We start from the raw sequence: 27576 nt of genomic DNA, 5'->3' as shown, positions 1-27576 counted from the left end.
ACAAAATTGAGAAGAATAAAACAATAGCAAAAATCAACGAAACCAAGAGCTGGTTCTTTGAGAAAATAAACAAAATAGATAAGCCTGTAGCCAAACTTATTAAGAGAAAAAGAGAATCAACACAAATCAACATAATCAGAAATGAGAATGGAAAAATCACGACAGACTCCACAGAAATACAAAGAATTATTAAAGACTACTATGAAAACCTATATGCCAACAAGCTGGAAAACCTTGAAGAAATGGACAACTTCCTAGAAAAATACAACCTTCCAAGACTGACCAAGGAAGAAACACAAAAGTTAAACAAACCAATTATGAGCAAAGAAATTGAAACGTTAATCAAAAAACTACCCAAGAACAAAACCCCGGGGCCAGACGGATTTACCTCGGAATTTTGTCAGACACACAGAGAAGACATAATACCCATTCTACTTAAAGTGTTCCAAAAAATAGAAGAAGAGGGAATACTCCCAAACTCATTCTATGAAGCCAACCTCACCCTAATACCAAAAACAGGCAAAGACCCCACCAAAAAAGAAAATTACAGACCAATATCCCTGATGAATGTAGATGCAAAAATACTCAATAAAATATTAGCAAACAGAATTCAACAGTATATCAAAAGGATCATACACCATGACCAAGTGGGATTCATCCCAGGGATGCAAGGATGGTACAACATTCGAAAATCCATCAACATCATCCACCACATCAACAAAAAGAAAGACAAAAACCACATGATCATCTCCATAGATGCTGAAAAAGCATTTGACAAAATTCAACATCCATTCATGATAAAAACTCTCAGCAAAATGGGAATAGAGGGCAAGTACCTCAACATAATAAAGGCCATATATGATAAACCCACAGCCAGCATTATTATGAACAGCGAGAAGATGAAAGCATTTCCACTGAGATCGGGAACCAGACAGGGATGCCCACTCTCCCCACTGTTATTTAAGATAGTACTGGAGGTCCTAGCCACGGCAATCAGACAAAACAAAGAAATACAAGGAATCCAGATTGGCAAAGAAGAAGTTAAATTGTCACTATTTGCAGATGATATGATACTGTACATAAAAAACCCTAAAGACTCCACTCCAAAACTACTAGAACTGATATCGGAATACAGCAAAGTTGCAGGATACAAAATCAACACACAGAAATCTGTGGCTTTCCTATACACTAAGAATGAACCAACAGAAAGAGAAATAAGGAAAACAACTCCATTCACAATTGCATCAACAAAAAAATACCTTGGAATAAACCTAACTAAAGGTGTGAAAGACTTTTACTCTGAAAACTACAAGTCACTCTTAAGAGAAATTAAAGGGGACACTAACAGATGGAAACACATCCCATGCTCGTGGGTAGGAAGAATTAATATCGTCAAAATGGCCATCCTACCCAAAGCAATATACAGATTTGATGCAATCCCTATGAAACTACCAGCAACATTTTTCAATGAACTGGAACAAATAATTCAAAAATTCATATGGAAACACCAAAGACCCTGAATAGCCAAAGGAATCCTGAAAAAGAAGAATAAAGTAGGGGGGATCTCACTCCCCAACTTCAAGCTCTACTATAAAGCCATAGTGATCAAGACAATTTGGTACTGGCAGAAGAACAGAGCCACAGACCAATGGAACACACTACAGAATCCAGACATTAACCCAGACAAATATGGTCAATTAATATTTGATAAAAGAGGCATGGACATACAATGGCGAAATGACAGTCTCTTCATCAGATGGTGCTGGCAAAACTGGACAGCTACATGTAGGAGAATGAAACTGGGCATTGCCTAACCCCATATACAAAAGTAAACTCAAAATGGATCAAAGACCTGAATGTAAGTCATGAAACCATTAAACTCTTGGAAAAAAACAAAGGCAAAAACCTCTTAGACATAAACATGAGTGACCTCTTCTTAAACATATCTCCCCGGGCAAGGAAAACAACAGCAAAAATGAACAAGTGGGACTATATTAAGCTGAAAAGCTTCTGTACAGCAAAAGACACCATCAATAGAACAAAAAGGAACCCTAAAGTATGGGAGAATATATTTGAAAATGACAGATCCGATAAAGGCTTGACGTCCAGATTATATAAAGAGCTCACACGCCTCAACAAACAAAGAACAAATAACCCAATTAAAAAATGGGCAGAGGAACTGAACAGACAGTTCTCTAAAAAAGAAATACAGATGGCCAACAGACACATGAAAAGATGCTCCACATCACTAATTATCAGAGAAATGCAAATTAAAACTACAATGAGGTATCATCTCACACCAGTAAGGATGGCTGCCATCCAAAAGACAAACAACAACAAATGTTGGCAAGGCTGTGGAGTAAGGGGAACCCTCCTACACTGCTGGTGGGAATGTAAATTAGTTCAACCATTGTGGAAAGCAGTATGGAGGTACATCAAAATGCTCAAAACAGACTTACCATTTGACCCAGTAATTCCACTCCTAGGAATTTACCCTAAGAATGCAGCAATCAAGTTTGAGAAAGACAGATGCACCCCTATGTTTATCGCAGCACTATTTACAATAGCCAAGAATTGGAAGCAACCTAAATGTCCATCGGTAGATGAATGGATAAAGAAGATGTGGTACATATACACAATGGAATACTTCTCAGCCATAAGAAAAGGGCAAATCCTACCATTTGCAGTAACATGGATGGAGCTGGAGGGTATTATGCTCAACAAAATAAGCCAGGCAGAGAAAGAGAAATACCAAATGATTTCACTCATCTGTGGAGTATAAGAGCAAAGGAAAAACTGAAGGAACAAAACAGCAGCAGAATCACAGAACTCAAGAATAGACTAACAGGTACCAAAGGGAAAGGGACTGGGAAGTATGGGTGGGTTGGGAGGGATAAGGGTGGGGGACGAAGAAGGGGGGTATTAAGATTAGCATGCAATTGGGGGTGGGAGAACGGGGAGGGCCGTACAAAACAGAGAAGACAAGTAGTGACTCTACAACACTTTGCTATGCTGATGGACAGTGACTGTAAAGGGGTTTATAGGGGGCACCTGGTATAGGGGAGAGCCTAGTAAACATAATATTCATCATGTAAGTGTAGATTAATGATAATAAAAATAAAATAAAAAAAAGTGGTTCCTGTGTGGTGACCTCTAATGAGTTCTACACAATGGTATAAAGGGCATATAAAAGTGTAGGCAAAGGGTTTGTTTGTGCTTATACAGAGGATCAAAGCCTAATTTGGCTACCCCAAAAATGATCTAAGATGCTATATGAAAAAGAACTTCTAACATCAGCACTCTCTGGAAGACTCATGCCAGAAGATGATCATCAAAAAACCCCAACAGAGATCCACGCGCTGCTACAGGTGTAGATGGACTCATCCCACCGTTTCCTGGACTTGCCATGGGAATGAAGAAGGAGATGTCTAAGCTGGCCTGTGCATACAGTAAAACAACAAATTTGACTGGATCTACACTGTTGGAACTCAACCAAGAATTAGGAGAAGTGCGAATTGTAGCGCTCCAAAATCTTACAACTACAGACTATTTACTGTTAAAAGAACATATGGGATGTGAACACTCCACAGGAATGGTTGTTTTAATTTGTCTGATTTCTCTCAGACTGTTCAAGTTCAGTTGGACATTATCCACCATATCATACATAAGTTTTCACAAATGCCTAAGGTGCCTAACTGGTTTTCTTGGTTTCACTGGAGATGGCTGGTAATTATAGATCTGCTTTGGTTATGTAACTGTATTCCTATTATGTTAATGTGTGCGCAATTTAATTAGTAGTTTAAAACCTATACATGCTGAAGTTACTCTACAAGAAGATATGTCAAAGAAATAATCGATCTTCCCATGTTTTCTTCCGCCTGCTACTTCTATAGCTTTTCTTCTTCCTTCCTAATTACAACCCATAAATAGAATGCATGCCTCATATCAAATTTACCGTGTATCATAATTCTTCCAAATGGTAAAGATACCTCAAGACAAATGCTGGGCATAGAAGCCACAGGGCATAAATCTGCAAAGAAGTAAAAAGCTAACCTTTTCAAACAATATGGCTTCTCTCTCACTTACCAACTTTATATTTCCCTGTATGGCCCCAGAAGATGACTGGTTAGCCAGAGACGGGTAAGATTCCTCAAGGGAGGAACAACCTACGACAGGCACAGTTGCAGGGGGGCCATCAGGTGAGGAATTGGGGATCAACAGAGGTGATGCTTAGAACCCCCCCCCCCCCCCCGCTGTTCTGAGAGAAATCTGCTGCATCCTTGGATGTTTTATTGCCCTTGTCTAGCTTGGATTAACACACAGTCTACAGGCACACACCTGATCATCTACATTTGCTCTCTTACAACACTAAACTATGTTTTCTACCTTTATCTTACATCTACCTACCACTTCAGCATTTTATTAAAAATAATAATAATAAAGAGAGAAATGTGGTATCCACATATAAATCAAGTATAAAAATCAAACGAATATTCATATTTGAACTGACTGTTTATAGTTCATAATGCATGAACAAAACTGAAAGTTTCTGTGATGACTGCCCTTGTACTGTTCACCATGTAACTTATTCACTATGTAAGAATTTGTTCTCCATGTAAGAACTTGCTCGTTATACTTCAGAAGATTGGAGACTGACGAAAATTAGGCTTGGGGTAGATTAATGATTATATATTGAGCATTGAGTCCCCTATACAGAATTTTATTGTTGTTAACAACCATTTGATCAAAAAAAATAGGAGAGATGGCCTCACAAAAACAAACAAACAAACAAATAAATAAATAAATAAAGTACACACTTCCAATTGTAAAATAAGTAAGTAACCGGGATGTAATGTATACCATAAGGAATATAGTCAAAATATTGTGACAACTTGGTGTGGTGATAGCTGGTACCTAGAATTATCATGTATATAAATGTTCAATCACTGTGTTGTACACCTGAAACTAATGTAATACTGTATGTCAACTACCTTCAATAAAAAATAATTATCTAAAAAAAATAATAAAGTTAGTCCTTGGTCTCTCCAGGACTCTCCTGTCTGCCAGCCATTTTTCTACATTTCTCTTTTTCCAGCTTAAACTAAATGTTTATCACTTCAATAATACCTTTGTAATTCTCTAAACTGCTATGCCCTTTTATCTTTTTGCCCTATGTCTGGCAAAACATTTATCCTGGTTAAACCTCGAATAAACTCTGTTCCATTAATATCTGCAAAAGTTCACTGAGCACTGATGACAGAAGTCACTTAACAGAGAAGACTGGTCCCACCACAAACTCAATCCTGCTGGATTTGTCTGGGTAGTTCTTGTCTCCATGAAGCTACTTCCTCAAACTTCCAACCTTCCTGGTTTCCCCCTGTATCCCCTCAAATACCTTAAAACCTTCCCCTTTTCCCTAAGTAATACCTCATTCCCTAGTTCACATAAGAAGCATAGGAACACAACCTTGTCTTCCCACTTCCAGATGCACAAGCTTACCTCCACCGCGCTCTATATCCCTCTTGTTACACTGGCACAGACCTTTACACCTGGGCCGTGAGCTCCATGCACTAAATTTAGTCATCATAATAATCACGTGAAGTGTGCCCTATCATTTCTTTTTCTAACATTGACTTAAATTTGAAAGCAATTTCTTTGCATTCTCAGAGGTCTCCTTGTAGCTCTTTATATTCCCTTGGGCCTGATTCCCTTGACTGACAATGTTTAGCTGGGACAGGGGTGAAAACTTAGGCCCTAGATTGTGTCATCTTGGATTAGTTAAGAGTGGTGCTGTGTTTAGGAATAAAGCAGTCTGGGCTCAACCACTTATTTCTCTCACCCTCTGACCTCTATCCTAGGCCTCCCTCCTAGGGAACAGGGGCTGCCTCCTCTTTTTGTAACTGCCCAGCCCATGGTTGTTGGGGTGTGGGTGGAGTCCTGACAGCAGAGGTAGGTGGTGAGAGAGGAGAGTATAGGGCTGCACTACTCTCACCAGCTCCAGCGTGCAGCCAAATTCTGGCAATCCCCCAAGTCATCGACACCCTGGCTGGCACTTGGACGGGGCTGCCACACAAAGCATTGCAGCAGCCAGTGGCATTGTCAGGAAGTGGGGAGAAGGGAGGGAGCAAAGAAGCCCTCCCCTGCTTGTGCCTGTCGCTGGAGTCTGGCTTTCATCTGCTCTAACCTTCATTTTCCCCTCCCTTGTACACTGCACTTCCCTTCAGGCACATACTGCATGACCCAAGAGCTTCCCACAGTTTGGGGTTAGCATGGAGACCCACCAGCCTCGCTCTAGCTTCAACTCCATGTCTATGGTTGGTTGTAGGGGAGGAAGCCACAGCCGAGCTGGTTAGATAAGAACTGGTGATACTGCTTTCTAATATGTTTTGTTTTCAATTCAGAATACCTTGACAATATTTTCTATATCACTAACTATAACTCTGTCACAGTTTGGATGCAGGTGGTTAATTTGGGAGGTGATCCCAGGGAACACAAGTAGGAAAGTGGTACAAGTGAGATAGGGTAAAGTGACAGTGAAGAAGAGCACACTCAGGAGCCCGCCACTGCTGCGAGTCCGGGGGCCCAGGCCTGCCGAGGACCTGTGGAGAATGGAACATGCCTCTGTGTATTAAGCCCGGAGGGAAGGAGGACGGAGCACCCACTTCCTTCCCTCTGGGGCCTTACCTCTCCCACACTGCAGGTTACACCTGCCAGGACTAAGCTCTCTGGGTGCCATGAAGAGCTCTCAGGCAAAGGAGTGAGAAGAGGCATGGCAGGCAGGAACCTCAGCCTCTGGGGACTACCTACTGCAGGTGCAGGAGAACTCATGGCATTGTGGGGAGGGGTGGGGACCCACCAGGCCTGCTACATCTGCAGGGGCCCAAGCAGTGGAAGAATAGCTAGGGAAACAGTAATAATAATCCTTCATGTTTTAAGGATTAAAAATAAAAACGCTGCTTGCCCTTGGGTTTATTCTCTCTAGTGAAAGGCAGACATGGTTTTGACATTCCCAGGGGACCAAACCAGAACCTAGTCCCACCCCAGCACTTCTGGCCCAATGGAAACCCTAGGATGTGTCTTTGTATGAAAATTGGAAAGTGCTGAGCACAAAAAGCTCTTCTCCAAGGAGCCCAAAAGTAGGACAAATCTGGGTGGGATAGCACTGAGAGGACAGATCACTCCTTTCAAATGACAGTGTGCTCTGGACAGGGAACTATGTCAGGATTAAATGTATTCATATGGACTTAAAGAAAAACCTTTTTAGTTTGAAATAATTCTTAAATTCCAAAAGTTGCAAAAACAGTATAGAAAGTCTCATATACCCTTCATCCTGCTTCCCCCAATGTTAGCAACAGACTATATAATCATAATTACCCAAACCAAGAAGTTAACATTTACAATAATACTGGCTAAAATACAGATCTCATTTACATTTTGTCACTTGTGTCTTTTTTCTGCTCTAGGGTTCTATTCGGGAACCCACGCTGCATTCAGTTATCACAATTTCTTCATGTACTCTGATCTATGACATTTCCTTGGTCTTCTTTTGTCTTTCATGAACTTTACACTTTTGAAGAGTACTTACTGTAAGTATTTTTTTAGAATGTCCCTCAGTTTGGGTTTGTCTGTTTTTTTTGGTTATGCATGATTAGATGGAAGTTATGCATTTTTGGAAAAAACCACAGATCTGAAGATGCTTTTCTCAGTGTATCCTCTCACGAGGTATGTGATGTCAACATGTCATATCTCTGGTGACAACATTACCTTTGATCACTTGGTTAAAGTGGGGTCTGCAGGTTTTTCCAAGGTGATGTTTCTATTCTTCCCTTTTCCATTAATAAATAATTTGGAGGGAGATTCTTTGAGACTATCCTATTTTTCATTACATTTCGCCCATTAATTTGAGCATCCATTGACAGCTCTGCCTGCCACATTATTACTCTACTGTTTGCCAAATGGTGATTTGCTGTTATCCACACTTACACGGATTGGCTTTCAATAACCTGTTGGTTGCAGTTAGGACTAATGACAGGAGTGGGCTGGTCATGGAGCAGTTCTATTCCTGCACAGATGTGGAGGCTGGAGTATACGCCTTCTGAGCTTTGGGGGATTGTAATGGCCAGAATTCCTGGATAGATCTGTAAGAGGATGAGATTCAAGAGGGAGATACTGGACTTCCTGCTAATACAGCAGTTGAGGAACTGAATAATTAAATAAAATTAAAAGGATATTAACCATATTTATACATGATTGTGTGGAGCAGTTTAATTATTAATTCCAGTTAATTATATTTATCCAGAATACAGTGGTTCTTTTAAATCTGTAGTCTTAGGTGTGCTTGCCTCCAGTTTTTGAAAGTTTTAAAAATTACATTTCATAGAGTTTGTCCTTTTATTTATACCAATTATAAAATATTGGTTTTCTGTTGTCTTTGTTTTGTATCTATTATTTTCTTTTTACATTATCTTTATCCTTTTGTCCTTTTCCTCTGCTTTTTGTGGGTATCTTAAACATCTCCCAAAGTCATTGGTTCATTTGTCTGTAGGGTAAAATTTGCTCCTAATGAATTTGAGGTCCTAAAATGCAATTAAATTCCTCTTAAAATACCTCACTCACTTAAATACCTCTTAAAATACCTCACTTAGGTTCTATTTTTATTTTATTCTCATGTGTCAATTTTTCTCTGACATTATTAAGGACTGTTTTCTAGATTTTTTTTTTCTATTTATTAGAGTAAATTTCTTCTTTGGATGCCAATGTTCACTTCCCTTTTTCCATTTGCTAAACTTCACATAGATATCACTAAAGATTGTCTATTATTCTCAATTCTGAATCAGAATAGTTCATCCAGAATTATTATTTGGCCCCAAATACCACGTATGGCTTCTTCTTGACTTCTTTCCCTGCTTTGCTGGGCACTATCTGAGTCTTCACTTAGAGACAGAAGACTAGATGTTAGTTTAGTATTGGTAGGAAGCTCTGCCTAAAGGCAGCTGTACTCAGGGAAATTTGTCTCTGCTCCCTCTCTCGTAATAACTCTGTTGAAACCCCTTCATTCAAGGCTGGCTGAGTTGAGATAGTAGTATTTCCTAACCAATTGTAAGGACATGTTACCTCCAGTGTGTTTTGCTCTTCTCTTCAGGATGAGTGAACCCTTATGGTGAACAGTCATATTTTTTATTCAATACGTGTCTTGAGCGTGTGTGAGTGTGGGTATGTTGCTGCACTTCTATCCCTACACTTACCTGTCTTTGCTTGCACTGTCACCCAAGAATTATTCCCATACCTCCCCATTTGGTCGTGGGTCAGAGAGAAAACCCCTCCTGCTTGGTATCTGTTCTAGTCTCTGCTGTGGAATCTTGTCTAAAGAATGGCAGAGCATACATTACATCTTTTTCTTAGTATGCTCCCATCATCAGATCGAGGGTTTCTCAACTTGACAGTGCCAAAGAAGTTTTTTACGTCTTGCTCTACCATCTTGACCTTTTCAGGAAGGAAATTGTCTTTGACTCCTGGCATTGACATTTACCTTGCTCTAAACTGAATTATTCCTCATCTATGCCTTGCGAAGTTTGTAGACAAGGTCAGACATGTTCCCTGAGTTCAGTGTTAATAATACCATCTTTATACTTCACTTTTGATTGTTGGCTATTTTGGTTCTGATTTCTTTTAAATTGATTTGTGGAAGAAATCTTCAGCAAAATCCCCATATCCTTTAAAAAGAATCAATATGCTTTTTGTAACATGAAAAATAGGTTTCATCTCTCCTACCAATGAGATGAGATAAATCAAATTGCAATTTTTTTGTGCTTTGGGAATTCAAAATACCTCCTAATTGATTTCCATTGCATAGCAAGTCCCTTATTACTTTCATAATCTTCTGCATGTTGAAGTTCATAAAATAGGAAAGATACACACTTAAAAGATTTTATTTATTTATTTATTTATTTATTTATTTAATTTTTTTTGAGAGGGCATCTCTCATATTTATTGATCAAATGGTTGTTAACAACAATAAAATTCAGTATAAGGGGGTCAATGCTCAATGTACAATCATTAATCCATCTCAAGCCTAATTCTCGTCAGTCGCCAATCTTCTGAAGCATAACGAACAAGTTCTTACATGGTGAACGAATTCTTACATAGTGAATAAATTCTTACATGGTGAACAGTACAAGGGCATTCATCACAGAAACTTTCGGTTTTGATCACGCATTATGACCTATAAACAATCAGGTCAAATATGAATATTCGTTTGATTTTTGTACTTGATTTATATGTTGATCCCACATTTCTCCCTTTATTATTATTATTATTATTTTTATTTTAAATAAAATGCTGAAGTGGTAGGTAGATGCAAGATAAAGGTAGAAAACATAGTTTAGTGCTGTAAGAGGGCAAATGTAGATGATCAGATGATCAGGTGTGTGCCTATGGACTAAGTATTAATCCAAGCTAGACAAGGGCATCAAGACATCCACAGATGCAGAAGATTTCTCTCAAAGCAGGGGGGGTGAGGTTCTGAGCCTCACCTCTGTTGATCCCCAAATTCTCACCTGATGGCCCCCCTGCGACTGTGCCTGTCTTAGGTTGTTCCTCCCTTGAGGAATCTTACCCGTCTCTGGCTAACCAGTCATCTTCCGGGGCCATACAGGGAGATGTAAAGTTGGTAAGTGAGAGAGAAGCCATATTGTTTGAAAAGGTTAGATTTTTACTTCTTTGCAGATTTATGCCCTGTGGCTTCTATGACCAGCACTTGTTTTGAGGTATCTTTACCACCTGGAGGAATTATGATGCTTGGTAAATTCGATATGAGGCATGAATTCTATTTAAGGGTTGTAATTAGGAAGGAAGAAGAAGAGCTATAGATGTAGCATATGGAAGAAAACATGGGAGAATTGATTATTTCTTTGACATATCTTCTTGTAGAGTACCTTAAGTATGTATAGGTTTTAAACTACTAACTAATTTGCACACACATATTAACATAATAGGAATACGGTGACATAAACAAAGCAAATCTATAATTACCATCCATCTCCAGTGAAGCCAAGAAAACCATTTAGGCACCCTAGGCATTTGTGAAAATTTGTCTATGATATGATGGATATTGTCCAACTGTACTTGAACAGTCTGAGAGAAATCAGACAGATTAAAGCAGCCCATTTCTGGGATCTGTTCACATCCCATATGTTCTTTTAACCGTAGATAGTCTATAGTCATAAGATTTTGGAGTGCTACAACTTGCACCCCTCCCAACTCCTGGTTGAGTTCCAACAGTACAGATCCGGTCAAATTCGTTGTCTCACTGTATGCACATGCCAGCCTAGACATCTCCCTCCTCATTCCTATGGTAAATCCAGGAGATGGTGGGCTGGATGCAGCCACAACCGCAGCATCGTCCAGACCCCTGTGGAGGCTTTTTGATGATCATCCCCCGGCACAAGTCCTCCAGAGAGTGCTGATGCCGGAAGCCCCTCCTCATATCGTGTCTTAGTTCATTTTCTGGGTATCCAAGCTAGGCCTTGATCTTCTGCATAGAAACAAAAAGACCCTTTGCCCACACTTTGACATGCCCTCTATACCACTGTGCAGAACTCATTGGAGGTCAGCACACAGTAACTGCTTTTTTTTTTTTTTAAGAGAAAGGAATATTATCAGAAAAGAGTACCTCCATAGCTGATCATCTGAGACCCTTTAAGTGATCAACATTAAGGATATTTAAAGCATGCGTTGATCTTTGATTTACCAAGAATTTTATCCTATCAAGGAGTAATCCCCCTTTTCTTTCTTTCTTTCTTTCTTTCTTTTTTTTTTAAATTTTTAATCTACACTTACATGAAGAATACTATGTTTACTATGCTCTCCCCTATATCAGGTCCCCCCTAACAACCACATTACGGTTACTGTCCATCAGCTTAGCAAAATGTTGTAGAGTCACTACTTGTCCTCTCTGTGTTGTGCAGCCCACCCTCCCCTTTCTCCCTCCCCCCCATGCAGGCTAATCTTAATACCCCCCTTCTTCTTCCCCCCCCGTTATCCCTCCCTGCCCACCCATCCTCCCCAGTTCCTTTCCCTTTGGTACCTGTTAGTACATTTTTGGGTTCTGTAATTCCGCTGCTGTTTTGTTCCTTCAGTTTTTCCTTTGTTCTTATACTCCTCAGATGAGTGAAATCATTTGGTATTTCTCTTTCTCCACTTGGCTTATTTCACTGAGCATAATACTCTCCAGCTCCATCCATATTGCTGCAAATGGTTGGATTTTTCCACTTCTTATGGCTGAGTAGTATTCCATTGTGTATATGTACCACATCTTCTTTATCCATTCATCTACCGATGGACATTTAGGTTGCTTCCAATTCTTGACTATTGTAAATAGTGCTGCGATAAACATAGGGGTGCATCTGTCTTTCTCAAACTTGATTGCTGCATTCTTAGGGTAAATTCCTAGGAGTGGAATTACTGGGTCAAATGGTAGGTCTGTTTTGAGCATTTTGATGAACCTCCATACTGCTTTCCACAATGGTTGAACTAATTTACATTCCCACCTGCAGTGTAGGAGGGTTCCCCTTTCTCCACAGCCTCGCCCTCATTTGTTGTTGTTTGTCTTTTGGATGGCTGCTATCCTTACTGGTGTGAGGTGATACCTCATTGTAGTTTTAATTTGCATTTCTCTGATAATTAGCGATGTGGAGCATCTTTCATGTGTCTGTTGGCCATCTGTATTTCTTTTTTAGAGAACTGTCTGTTCAGTTCCTCTGCCCATTTTTTAATTGGGTTATTTGTTTTTTGTTTGTTGAGGCGTGTGAGCTCTTTATATATTCTGGACGTCAAGCCTTTATCGGATCTGTCATTTTCAAATAAAGTCTCCCATACTGTAGGGTTCCTTTTCGTTCTATTGATGGTGTCTTTCTCTATACAGAAGCTTTTCAGCTTAATGTAGTCCCACTTGCTCATTTTTGCTGTTGTTTTCCTTGCCCGGGGAGATATGTTCAAGAAGAGGTCACTCATGTTAATGTCTAAGAGGTTTTTGCCTATGTTTTTTTCCAAGAGTTTAATGGTTTCATGACTTACATTCAGGTCTTTGATCCATTTTGAGTTTACCTTTGTATATGGGGTTAGACAATGGTCCAGTTTCATTCTCCTACACATAGCTGTCCAGTTTTGCCAACACCATCTGTTGAAGAGACTGTCATTTCTCCATTGTATGTCCATGGCTCCTTTATCAAATATTAATTGACCATATATGTTTGGGTTCATATCTGGAGTCTCTAATCTGTTCCACTGGTCTGTGGCCCTGTTCTTGTGCCAGTACCAAATTGTCTTGATTACTATGGCTTTGTAGTAGAGCTTGAAGTTGGGGAGTGAGATCCCCCCTACTTTATTCTTCTTCTTCAGGATTGCTTTGGCTATTCGGGGTCTTTGGTGTTTCCATATGAATTTTTGAATTATTTGTTCCAATTCATTGAAAAATGTTGCTGGTAATTTTAGAGGGATTGCATCAAATCTCTATATTGCTTTGGGCAGGATGGCCATTTTGACGATATTAATTCTTCCTAGCCATGAGCATGGGATGAGTTTCCATTTATTAGTGTCCCCTTTAATTTCTCTTAAGAGTGACTTGTAGTTTTCAGAGTATAAGTCTTTCACTTCTTTGGTTAGGTTTATTCCTAGGTATTTTATTCTTTTTGATGCAATGGTGAATGGAATTGTTTTCCTGATTTCTCTTTCTATTGATTCATTGTTAGTGTATAGGAAAGCTACAGATTTCTGTGTGTTAATTTTGTATCCTGCAACTTTGCTGTATTCCGATATCAGTTCTAGTAGTTTTGGAGTGGAGTCTTTAGGGTTTTTTATGTACAGTATCATATCATCTGCAAATAGTGACAGTTTAACTTCTTCTTTGCCAATCTGGATTCCTTGTATTTCTTTGTTTTGTCTGATTGCCGTGGCTAGGGCCTCCAGTACTATGTTAAATAATAGTGGGGAGAGTGGGCATCCCTGTCTGGTTCCCGATCTCAGAGGAAATGCTTTCAGCTTCTCGCTGTTCAGTATAATGCTGGCTGTGGGTTTATCATATATGGCCTTTATTATGTTGAGGTACTTGCCCTCTATTCCCATTTTGCTGAGAGTTTTTATCATGAATGGATGTTGAATTTTGTCAAATGCTTTTTCAGCATCTATGGAGATGATCATGTGGTTTTTGTCTTTCTTTTTGTTGATGTGGTGGATGATGTTGATGGATTTTCGAATGTTGTACCATCCTTGCATCCCTGGGATGAATCCCACTTGGTCATGGTGTATGATCCTTTTGATATACTGTTGAATTCTGTTTGCTAATATTTTATTGAGTATTTTTGCATCTACATTCATCAGGGATATTGGTCTGTAATTTTCTTTTTTGGTGGGGTCTTTGCCTGGGTTTGGTATTAGGGTGATGTTGGCTTCATAAGATGAGATTGGGAGTATTCCCTCTTCCTCTATTTTTTGAAACACTTTAAGGAGAATGGGTATTATGTCTTCTCTGTGTGTCTGATAAAATTCCGAGGTAAATCCGTCTGGCCCCGGGGTTTTGTTCTTGGGTAGTTTTTTGATTACCATTTCAATTTCTTTGCTCGTAATTGGTTTGTTTAACTTTTGTGTTTCTTCCTTGGTCAGTCTTGGGAGGTTGTATTTTTCTAGGAAGTTGTCCATTTCTTCTAGGTTTTTCAGCTTGTTGGCATATAGGTTTTCATAGTAGTCTTTAATAATTCTTTGTATTTCTGTGGAGTCTGTCGTGATTTTTCCATTCTCATTTCTGATTATGTTGATTTGTGTTGATTCTCTTTTTCTCTTAATAAGTTTGGCTAGAGGCTTATCTATTTTGTTTATTTTCTCAAAGAACCAGCTCTTGGTTTCGTTGATTTTTGCTATTGTTTTATTCTTCTCAATTTTGTTTATTTCTTCTCTGATCTTTATTATGTCCCTCCTTCTGCTGACTTTAGGCCTCATTTGTTCTTCTTTTTCCAGGTTTGATAATTGTGATGTTAGACTATTCATTTTGGATTTTTCTTCCTTCTTCAAGTGTGCCTGGATTGCTATATACTTTCCTCTTAAGACTGCTTTCGCTGCATTCCACAGAAGTTGGGGCTTAGTGTTGTTGTTGTCATTTGTTTCTATATATTCCTTGATCTCTATTTTGATTTGTTCATTAATCCATTGATTATTTAGTAGCATGCTGTTAAGCCTCCATGTATTTGTGAGCCTTTTTTTTTCTTTGTAGTATTTATTTCTACTTTTATACCTTTGTTGTCTGAAAAACTGGTTGGTAGAATTTCAATATTTTTTAGTTTACTGAGGCTCTTTTTGTGAGCTAGTATGTGGTCTATTCTGGAGAATGTTCCATGTGCACTTGAGAAGAATGTATATCCTGTTGCTTTTGGATGTAGAGTTCTATAGATGTCTATTAGGTCCATCTGTTCTAGTGTGTTGTTCAGTGCCTGTGTGTCCTTACTTATTTTCTCCCCAGTGGATCTATCCTTTGGGGTGAGTGGTGTGTTGAAGTCTCCTAAAATGAATGCATTGCAGTCTATTTCCCTCTTTAGTTCTGTTAGTGTTTGCTTCACATATGCTGGTGCTCCTGTATTGGGTGCATATATATTTAGAATGGTTATATCTCTTGTTGGACTGAGCCCTTTATCATTATGTAGTATCCTTCTTTATCTCTTGTTACTTTCTTTGTTTTGAAGTCTATTTTGTCTGATATTAGTACTGCAACCCATGCTTTCTTCTCACTGTTGTTTGCCTGAAATATGTTTTTCCATCCCTTGACTTTTAGTCTATGCTTGTCTTTGGGTTTAAGGTGAGTTTCTTGTAAGCAGCATATAGATGTGTCCTGCTTTTTTATCCATTCTATTACTCTGTGTCTTTTGATTGGTGCATTAAGTCCATTTACATTTAGGGTGACTATTGAGAGATATGTACTTATTGCCATTGCAGGCTTTAGATTCGTGGTTACCAAAGGTTCAAGGTTAGCCTCTTTTGTATCTTACTGCCTAACTTAGCTCGCTTATTGAGCTGTTATATACACTGTCTGGAGATTCTTTTCTTCTCTCCCTTCTTATTCCTCCTCCTCCATTCTTCATATGTTGTGTTTTGTTGTGTGCTCTTTTTAGGAGTGCTCCCATCTAGAGCAGTCCCTGTAGGATGCCCTGTAGAGGTGGTTTGTGGGAAGCAAATTCCCTCAGCTTTTGCTTATCTGGGAATTGTTTAATCCCACCATTATATTTAAATGATAGTCGTGCTGGATACAGTATCCTTGGTTCAAGGCCGTTCTGTTTCATTGCATCAAGTATATCAGGCCATTCTCTTCTGGCCTGTAGGGTTTCTGTCGAGAAGTCTGATGTTAGCCTGATGAGTTTTCCTTTATAGGTGACCTTTTTCTCTCTAGCTGCCTTTAAAACTCTTTCCTTGTCCTTGATCTTTGCCATTTTAATTATTATGTGTCTTGGTGTTGTCCTCCTTGGATCCTTTCTGTTGGGGGTTCTGTGTATTTCCGTGGTCTGTTTGATTATTTCCTCCCTCAGTTTGGGGAAGTTTTCAGCAATTATTTCTTCAAAGAGACTTTCTATCCCTTTTCCTCTTTCTTCTTCTTCTGGTATCCCTATAATACAAATATTATTCCTTTTGGCTTGGTCACATAGTTCTCTTAGTGTTGTTTCATTCCTGGAGATCCTTTTATCTCTCTCTATGTCAGCTTCTATACGTTCCTGTTCTCTGGCTTCTATTCCTTCAATGGCCTCTTGCATCTTATCCATTCTGCTTATAAATCCTACCAGGGATTGTTTCACTTCTGTGATCTCCTTCCTGACATCTGTGATCTCCCTCCGGACTTGATCCCATTGCTCTTTCATTTTTCTCTGCATCTCATCCCATTGCTCTTACATTTTTCTCTGCATCTCTGTCAGCATGTTCATGATTTTTATTTTGAATTCTTTTCCAGGAGGACTGGTTAGGTCTGTCTCCTTCTCAGGTGTTGTCTCTGTGATCTTTGTCTGCCTGTAGTTTTGCCTTTTCATGGTGATAGAGATAGTTTGCAGAGCTGGTACAAGTGACCGCTGGAAGAGCTTCCCTTCTTGTTGGTTTGTGGCCTTCCTCTCCTGGGAGAAAAGCGACGTCTAGTGAGTTGTGGTGTGCAGCTGTGCACAGACAGGGCTTCTGCTTCCTGCCCAGTTGCTATGGGGTTTATCTCCGCTGTTGCTGTGGGCGTGGCTTTGCTGGGGCTGCTCCTCCAAAATGGTGGAGACCCATTGGAGGGGGAGCGTCTGGGAGGCTATTTATCTCTGTAAGGGGCCTGTGTGCTCCCTTCTGCCCAGGGGGTTAGAGTGCCCAGAGATCCCCAGATTCCCTGCCTCTGGTCTAAGTGACCTGTCCTGACCCTTTAAGACTTCCAAAGAGCACTCTCCAAACCAAAATAACAACAGCAACAATGAGAGAGGGAACTGAAAAAAAAAAAAAAAGAAGGAAAAAACACGCGATTTTATTTTTAATCCTCAGGCGCCGGTCCCAGGCACCCGCTCACTGGTCCTCCTGCCCTGCCTCCCTAGCACCAGGGTCCCTGTCCCTTCAAGGCTTCCTAAAAGCACCCACCCACCGGTCCCGCAGGGAAAAACACGCGATATTCTTTGTCCTCAGGCGCCGGTCCCAGGCACCCGCTTACCAGTCCTGCCGCCTTGCCTCCGTAGCAATGGGTCCCTGTCCCTTTAAGGCTTCCAAAAAGCGCTCGCCAAAAAAAAAAAAACCGCTCCGGTTTCTTTCTACCCGCCGGGAGCCGGGAGGAGGGGCGCTCGGGTCCCACTGGGCTGGAGCTTGTATCTTACTCCCTTCGCAAGGCGCTGGGTTCTTGCAGGTGTGGATGTGGTCTGGATGTTGTCCTGTGTCCTGTGGTCTTTATTTTAGGAAGATTTTTCTTTGTTATATTTTCATAGCTCTATGTGTTTTTGGGAGGAGATTTCCACTGCTCTACTCACACCGCCATCCTGGCTCCGCCTCTCTGAAGATTTTATTTTTATTTATTTATATTTTTTTTAATAAAAAGGAGCTGTAGAAATAATGAAATAATTCCAAAGGCATAGTTCCATGTAATGAACTTACATGATCACCAGATGTCACTCTTGCTTCATGCTATATTTCAACCAGAGCCTAAATACACTGCAATGCTTCTTTTCAAGTGGTAAATATTTTTATCAGCAGGAAGCCTTTTCTCCTCTAATTAAGCAATTAGACATAAAAAGGTGTTCATTTTGATAGGAAAAAGAAAAAAAGTGTCTGCCTTTAATTACCAAATGAAAGAGGTAATTCTTTAAAACATGTGTCACCTGGAGAATGAAGGAATTATTGTACAGAGCTTAGCTTGCTGTTAATTATATAGTTTTTTTAAATTGACAAACACAATGGCTGCCTCATAGTTTTAATTTGTGTCAGTCAGTACAATTATGACGATTTTAAAGTACCATTTTCTCCTAAGTTTTGGCAGAACTGGTGAAGTTTAAGGTAAGTGCAAGCTAGAAATTATAAATGTCTAAAGTTTTCCTGTTAAAGAAACAGCAGGTGTCAACTTTTTTGAAAGCTGCTCTTTTCAATGGTATGTAGGATGATTTAATTTCATAAATATTACTCAAAAGTTATCTTCAGGATTTGCACATCAAAAAAATTAATGTCAATATGTTAAATTGCATTTCAATTCTAATTCCTAACATTTATTGTTTACTTATTATATGCCAGGCCCTATTCAAAGCACTTTAAATATTTGAACTCATTTAATTCTCTTGATAAACTGTGATGTTAATATTATACTCATCATTTCTTTTTTACAGTTGGACAAACTGAGTCTCAGAAGAGTTCAATAAACTATTCAAGGTCTGATTTTTAAACCCATGAAGTCAGTTTCTGGGCCCCACTGCTATCCTGTCCAATAAACTTTTAAACACAAATAAACTTTAAAGAATTTGTAGAAGTTAAACTACCACAGACTACATAGCAGGTAGCCATTTTAGAGTGGTTTGCAAGCTTGGTTATACATCAGAAAGCTATAGCACCTCAACTGTAGACTAGATTATTTTTGTGTACTCTCATTTTGTTTCAGTAGGGGACAAACTTAAACACTGTTCAGGAGGTAGGATGAAATATATATATATACTTCTAAGTTAGGATGCCAACTGGGATAAGAGAGTGCATGTAATTTAATTCATTCCCCAAGCCTATTAAAATTGCAGACAAGGTGTACTGTATATAGGCAAAAATTCTCAGTATGGTGACAACCTGACAGAAGAAAACAGCAACAAAGTTTTGTAAGGTGGAAAGCATGTGGTTGAGAGGAAACTACTGGAAGACCAGATCTTAAGCTAACAACTGAGAAATCTGTGACTGAATACAGCTCACAATTTACTCACATCTTGAAAAAGCCAAGGAATTGTTAGTTCCAGGTACATTTGGAACTGGATGTGAAGTGTGACTTTTTATGGGTGTGTATGATGGGATCATGCTATATAATAAGGAGTATGGAGTGAATGCTGTTTGAGAAAAGACTAGGTTTTTAAAATTTTCTCCTCCTCTCTGCGCCTCCAGGCAACCGTCCAGGCAGAAGGCTGGAGATTTATTTCTGGAGAAAGTAAGACAGGATCTCTGCATAGTGGGGTATGGGAAAGTTGCATTCCAAGCACAGTTGTGAGAGTGTGGGCAGGATGCCAAAAACTGGGGGAATGAGTGATCATATACTTCACAGAATGCTGAATGCCGAGGCCTCTAGCCTTCATCCCTTATTTGGATTCCAGAACAGTCAACCAGACTCTTACATTCCAGTCAGTGCTTGAAGTCTCTTGGAATTATGACCAGGACAAGAGGAAATCCTTAAATGTATCAAAATCCAGGTTTTCACAGCAAAACCTGGATAAACTAAAAGGGAAACTGAGAGTTGCTAGGTCTCAATCCCATGCCCAAGCTTCTAATTAGCTCTTTAGTCTCCTACTTTTAATCAAGGGCAAACAGCCAAGGATTTCCAGGTATATAAGGAAAGCTAACATAGAAAATAAGGGCAAAAATAAATAGAAAACAGCAACTTGGAAGAAGCAAAGCTATCCAGTTAGAAGAAAACTTAAAACAAAAGGAAAGCTGTGTTTAATGTCCTCTGGGACATAAAATGTAACTATGAAACAAGAAGAAGATGATAAAAATTTTACAATGAACAAAAAAGAAGTTTTGGAAATTAAACATGTATTAGCAGTGGAAAAAAACTCAGAATATTAGAAGATAAAATTGAAGCAATCTCCTTGTAAGCAGGGCAAATGTATAAAGAGATGGAAAATAAGAATGAAAAGATATGAAAATTAGAGGACTAGTCTAGGGGATCCAATGGCCATGTAACAGGAATTCCAAGTAGAAAGAACAGAGACCTGAATTATTCAAAAATTGAAGATTCTGAGTTTCCAGACTGAAGGGGCTCAGTAAGTATCCAATACAATGGATCCAAACAGACAAACAGACTTGGAGTACAGTGAGAGGACTGGCTGAAATGCTCACTGTGGTGCTCACTGTGGTGCTCGCTGTGGGCCTTCTGGTCTGCAAACTAACTGGGACCTAGCTTATTTCCTCTGCCCAGTGGAGAGGGTGAACCCAAGTTCAGCTTCCCATGGCACCAGTGACTTCTGCCCCTTGCTAAAGGGGGTGCTATACCTTCCCATAGACCCCATCATCTCCAGGTACAAGCAGCTAATGTTCTCATACAACTCCTATAAACTTCCAAACCAGACTAGGTAGTCTCCTCTCTTTGAATCCAGGCTGAGGGACTTGCTGCCTAATAGAACAAAGTAGGCATGATACTCTGGGACACCAAAGGCTAAATCCTAAGAAGCTTCTGCACAGGTCTTTTCAAACACTTGCTCTAGGAACAGAGCTGCATGCTGGAGAGAAGCCTAAGCTCCCTGTACACAGAAACTGAGGCTCCCCTAAAAATTCCAGCTGGCTTTCTAGACAACAGCTAGTACCAACTTTCTGGCCATGTAAGTGAGCTTTTTTGGAAGTTGAATTGCCAGCACCAGTCAAGCCACTCCAACCAAAACAGTGTGCAACGGAGGTGGACTATCTCTACCAATTCCTGCCCAAATTTTAGAGTTATGAACAAAATAATGGTTTGCTATGTTCCTCCCTTTTTAGTCTGTTCATATGGTGAATTACAGTAGTGGATTTTCTGATATTGAACTCCTTGTGTTCTTGAAATACACCATTTTTTTTTTTGAGAGGGCATCTCTCATATTTATTGATCAAATGGTTGTTAACAACAATAAAATTCTGTATAGGGGAGTCAATGCTCAATGCACAATCATTAATCCATCTCAAGCCTAATTCTCGTCAGTCGCCAATCTTCTGAAGCATAACGAACAAGTTCTTACATGGTGAACGAATTCTTACATAGTGAATAAATTCTTACATGGTGAACAGTACAAGGGCATTCATCACAGAAACTTTTGGTTTTGATCACGCATTATGAACTATAAACAATCAGGTCAAATATGATATTCGTTTGATTTTTATACTTGATTTATATGTGGATCCCACATTTCTCCCTTTATTATTATTTTTATTTTAAATAAAATGCTGAAATGGTAGGTAGATGCAAGATAAAGGTAGAAAACATAGTTTAGTGTTGTAAGAGAGCAATTGTAGATGATCATGTGTGTGCCTGTAGACTATGTGCTAATCCGAGCTAGACAAGGGCAATAAAACATCCATGGATGCAGAAGCTTTCTCTCAAAACAGCGGGGGGGGGTGGGGGTGAGGTTCTAAGCTTCACCACTGTTGTTCCCCGATTTCTCACCGGATGGCCCCCCTGCAACTGTGCCTGTCTTAGGTTGTTCCTCCCTTGAGGAATCTTACCCGTCTCTGGCTAACCAGTCATCTTCCGGGGCCATACAGGGAAATGTAAAGTTGGTAAGTGAGAGAGAAACCATATTGTTTGAAAAGGTTAGCTTTTTACTTCTTTACAGATTTATGCCCTGTGGCTTCTATGCCCAGCACTTGTCTTGAGGTATCTTTACCACCTGGAGGAATTATGATGCTCGGTAAATTCGATATGAGGCACGAATTCTATTTAAGGGTTGTAATTAGGAAGGAAGAAGAAAAGCTATAGAGGTAGCATATGGAAGAAAACATGGGAGGATTGATTATTTCTTTGACATATCTTCCTGTAGAGTACCTTAAGCATGTATAGGTTTTAAACTACTAACTAACTTGTGCACACATATTAACATAATAGGAATACGGTGGAATACACCATTTTTTATCTTGATGTATTCCCACAATTTAGACCCTGTATTGAGCATAACCATAACTATTTATAAAAAATAGATTTACCAAATTAGTAATGTAGAAAATGCATGAAAAATGTTTCACCTATTTCATAAAATTTCAGACATATGGATAGAACATCACTAAGTAGTCAAGAAGGATTCCTAGCTGGCAACACTGTAATAAACAGTTTTCTTTATTTTACATAATTAGACTTTTCTTTAATTTGAAATAGTCATCCAAATGAGCTAGTTCTCAATATTTTTTGGTAATTTTGAAGGTTGCATTTGAAGTTCAGCTTTTCCATTTGTAATTTTTACTATTCATCTTAGGGACTTGATTAATGGCATTCCATTTAGAAAATAACTGAGGCTTCACTAATCTGAAATAATCAGAGATAGAATTCTCTGTCCCTTTCTCTTTCTCCCTCTGTCTTATCTCATTGAATGTTTCCTTTAATGAATCAATTGTTTAATGTAGAAATGCAGAAACACAATGAGCCTTGAAAGGCTTTTGAAAATGGAAAATAAGAAAAAAAGTAACAAGGCAGCCTAGAGGCTCCGGACTGCCTTAGTTTGAAAACACACCAAGTGAAAAGATGCTTTTCTGCTTTTCAGATACAACAATTTTTAGGAGAGAACCTCCCACCCATCCCCCACTCTCTACCTCCTACCCTAACCCCTCTCTCACCCCCAACAAATGCTTGTACTCCCCTATACTCCCTACTTTCTTTATGGTGGTGTTTTTTAACCAATTCCCCAAAGCATTCTTTCTAAAGTGGAACTGATGAGCTCTCCCCTTCCTCTACCACCCTACCACCACCACCTTAAGAAACTTAACTATCTAGGAAAAAGAGAGACCTAGAAGTCTTAGCAAATTCTCTTCCTGTGCATTTCTAATTTTAAGGTTTTTCAATAAGAATCTCCTCTAGAAGACTTCTTACTTCGAAAAATTTACTGAAGTCCCAAACAGTGAGGGACCAGCATTTATCACCAGAAGTGACAGTAGCAGAGAGTAGAGCTCCCATCTGGGAAGCTCTCATTATGTAAATGTATCCATGTGACAGCCCTCCAAGGAGGACAAATGACTCGTCAGTGACTTCTTAATCAGCTTGTCTCTAGCAATAATAATTTAATCACTGGTCACCTAATTAAAAATGAAAGAAATTAGAGTCTCTCTAAACACTGAGCTTCTAGAATCTCAGGTTACAGATTGTCATTAAGCAGAGAGCAGTCAGCTGTTAGCATGTCATATCACAGAGAGGCACACCTTCCTGAGATGCCTCATGCTCACGTCTGTGATTTGGTTAGTGTTGCCATCATTCATTTAATGCACTTATGTGGATGTTTTGTTGCTATGTGCTTCTGGTCATTTACTCATTTGTTTATCATTTCCACCACAAACATTTACTGCAGGCTTAGTATATGCTAGGGGACAAATCCTGGGGATGGAAATATGAACAGGACACTGTTCTAGCATTTGGAATATCTCATTGTGGGGGAAACAGATATAAAAATATTTAACTATGGTACAGTTTGATCAAGCTGTAGAGATAACAAAGATACATGTGTATTGCATATTATGGAAGAAGCTAAATGGTGGCTCCCAGAACCAGTTCATAGAATTTGAGATGATTTATTTGGTGCAGATGTTCCTCAGGTTACCAAACACTCCACCAGATCCTTTTCTTTTAAACTTGGTTTGCTTCATTCATGTTTTCTCCTGGTCGCTGTTGAGCAATTGGGTTTAAGATCCTGGTGTAGAGATGGGTCTAACAGGCAGCCAGCTGCCATGAGATGCTATATTATAATTTGATATAAGTACTGTTATTTTAAATGAGTTTTAAAGAAAATTGTGTGTGGCCTTTAAAAAAATTCTTAATCATACCCTCTCAGGTGTGGGGAAAAAATAACTCACCAGCCACCTGTGCTGTATGGTAGAGAAAATAAACTTTAAACTTGACAATCAGTAGAATCTCAATCCGTTTCTTTTTAATTATCTTTTGGGGATGTTCATTGCCTTTGGGCTCAGTGCTCAGTCTAGTTTCTCTTTCCTCTGACCTGCTTCTATTCAGATAATCTTAGATATTTGAGGGGCTCTCTTGACTCTGGGATAGTGGGGAGAAAATAATCCTGTCCTGTTGCCAAGTGGCTGCTCTGCTGCCCCTGGACCAGTGGCTGTGGAAGGGCACCTAGTGTGTGGCCTGCTATGGACTGTTAGGGCATAGGCACCACGGCTGAGTCCAGTCATGGTCATTTGTCACTGGATCCAACATTTCTAGTCATGGTGGCCTCTTTCTTCCTATTTCAGGCTTCTGCTTATGGAAAACCAGCCTTCTTAGCGTTTTTAGGCTGCACTAGGGCACAGAAAACTGGATCCTCTGCAATTCATGAACAAATTGTTGTGTTAATTGTACTGGGATCAAAGAAAGTAATTTATATGATATCAGTTATTTGAAATTTGCTGAAACTTACCCTAAGATCTTGCTTGTGATCAATTTTAATAAATATCCCATGTGTAGTTGAGAAGAATGTATTTCTTTTAGTGGTTGAGTACACATTAGCTTTCTATTCCTGTATAACAAATTAATACAAACTTAGAGGCTTAAAATGACATCCTTTTTTAGTATCTCACAGTCTCTGTAAGTCAGGTGTCCAGGTGTGGGTTCTCTGCTCAGAGTCTCACACCAGAAAGGAGGTGCCCCAGTAGTGCTGTCATCTGCAGCTCAGGGTCTTCTTCCAAACTCATGCAGGCTGGCACTCTTCAGATCCTTGTGGTTCCATCTGTGGCCTTCTTTTTCTTGCTGGCTGTTCACCAGGGGTTGCTCTCAGCATCTAGATTCCACTCCGGTTCTAGCCATGTGGTTCTTTCACACGTGGCAGATTCTTTTTTTAAAGCCAACAAGAGAATATCTCTCTTGAGTCTGGAAAGGTGGATATATATATATATGTATATAACATAATGGAATCAAGGAAGTGACATCATCATATTCCCAGGTCCTGCACACACTCAAGGGGAGGGGATAAAAAATGGCATGTGCAACCAGGGGTGAAATCTTGGGGACCACCCTAGAATTCTTTCTTTGTATGTTGATTAAATCTAGCTTTTTAACTGTTATTCATATCTCCTTTATGCTTATTTTTTGTCTGCTTTACCTATTTTAATGACTAATACAGTTGTGTTGATGGGAAATTTATCAATTTCTTCTTGTAATTCCACCTTTTTTGTTTTCTGTTTTACATAATTTAAGAATGTTTTATTGGGTATATACAGTTCAGAATTATATTGAGCCTCTTTACTTCTAATAATGGCTTTGTCTTAAAATCCATTTTGTTTGATATTAATATAGAAAACTGAACTTTCATCTTGTTAGTATTTACCATGTATATATATTTAATCTTCAGTCACCCCATAGCTTATATTTTAGGCATGTATTAGTTATCTGTTGCTGCTTAACATGCTGCTCCAAAATTTAGTAGTTTATCAGAGCAACTACTGGATTTACTCATGATTCAGTGGGTCAGCAGTGCAAACTGGACTTCTGTAGGTCTTGCCTGCGATTATTCATGTGGTTGCAGGTCACCTGGCAATTTGACTGGGGCAAGCTGGTTCAAGGTGTCCTCACAGGTCTGGGAGTTATTGTCAGCTATCCACGACGTCACTCTCTCCACATAGTCTCTTATCCTCAGGGAGGATGCCAGGGCTTTGTCATGGGGTGTTGGTGTATGACGACTGAGAGCGGAAGCTGCAAGGCTCCTGGAGGACCAGGCTTGGAAATCCGCTGGTTGCAGCCATTGGCTGGAAGCAACCAGAGGGTGTGTGGTCTTGGTGTGAACTTTGTGAGGATCCCAAGACATGTCAGTTCATTAATGTTTCTCACAGCCTGTTCTTTGAGGGGGAAGTTTGAACAGCACTCCTACATGGCTACCACACAGGTATGGTTTAATACAGTAATTTAAAAATTTCAGATTTTTCCTATTAGTGAGAAACCTTGTTATTGACTTATACTTTGTGTTTTCAATGCTTGTGTTTTCCCCTCACATATATCATATGAGGGATTCAAAACATGATAGAATGAGGATATACCTATTGGGTATATATTCACCTTTAAAAGACAAACTGCCTTAGCCACTGGTGAATTAACTCAAACAGAAAAAATAAAATAAATTTGTTTCCTGAGTTCTGGAAAAATTCAGAACTCTTTTCTTCTAAACACCTAGCTTTAAATGGCTATCATTAAGACAATATAATTATGTAGTAAAGATTTTAAAAGACATTAATACAACAATTAACTTCTGCTTATCAACTCTGTTTTTCAGCTTAAGGGTGTAGTCTTTGGAGTTATGTTCATCATGATTCTCTGCTTTCTGCAACACAGTCCATTGCCTCTCAGTATTTGTCCTTCCTTCAATTTTCAGCTAGGCATATGCTTGCCACTAATGAAAGCTAGTTGCTGCTGTATAGGTTCTGGAAAATGGGATATTGATGAAAGTGATATATGGGATGTCCAGAAGTGTCTGTAAAGAGAAGATAAATATTGTATCTGCTCCTCCTTTTCTCCTTCCAATTGGCTTACTATAGACCAGAGATTGGAACAGCCATTTTGAATCATCAAGTGACAGCTGCACGATGAGGTTGACAGAGTAGCAGGGTTACAAAAGCCTAATGCTGCCTTTCCAACTCTATAGATTTGGACATTTAGATGAGAGAAAAATAAAGTTCTATCATGCTTAAGCCATTGCTATTCTGGGATTTCTATTGGTAGTTGCTAAAGCTAATTCTAAACATCTCTTATATTTTGTTTTTCCCACCATTCTACTCCCAGCATCTGCAATAATAGTGATGGGAGCAGAACTATGAGAGACAGCCGCCTAGCAGGATAAATATGATGGACCTTCCTCTGCCTGGGAGGAGGGCTGTTAAAGTATGTTAAAAGTGAGTACAAAAGCCTCCTCTGGCATAAAACAGACAATAAATACTTGTTGAATGAATTAGTGAATATAACAAGTGGCTACCATGTTTTTGTTTTATGTTTTGTTTTATTTTCTCCTTAAGGTATTATTGATATACAATCTTATGAAGGTTTCACATGAACAATATTGTGGTTTCAACATATACCCATATTATCAAGTCCTCACCTTCCCCACTGCAGTCACTGTCTATCAGCGTAGTAAGATGCTATAGAGTCATTACTTGTCTTCTCCATGCTGTACCCTTACCTGTGACCTGCCTATATCGTGAATGGGTGCCATGTTT

This window comes from Manis javanica, chromosome 1, assembly GCF_040802235.1.
Source record: "Manis javanica isolate MJ-LG chromosome 1, MJ_LKY, whole genome shotgun sequence".
In the NCBI taxonomy this organism is placed as follows: Eukaryota; Metazoa; Chordata; class Mammalia; order Pholidota; family Manidae; genus Manis; species Manis javanica.
Note: the sequence above shows the minus strand (reverse complement) of the source record.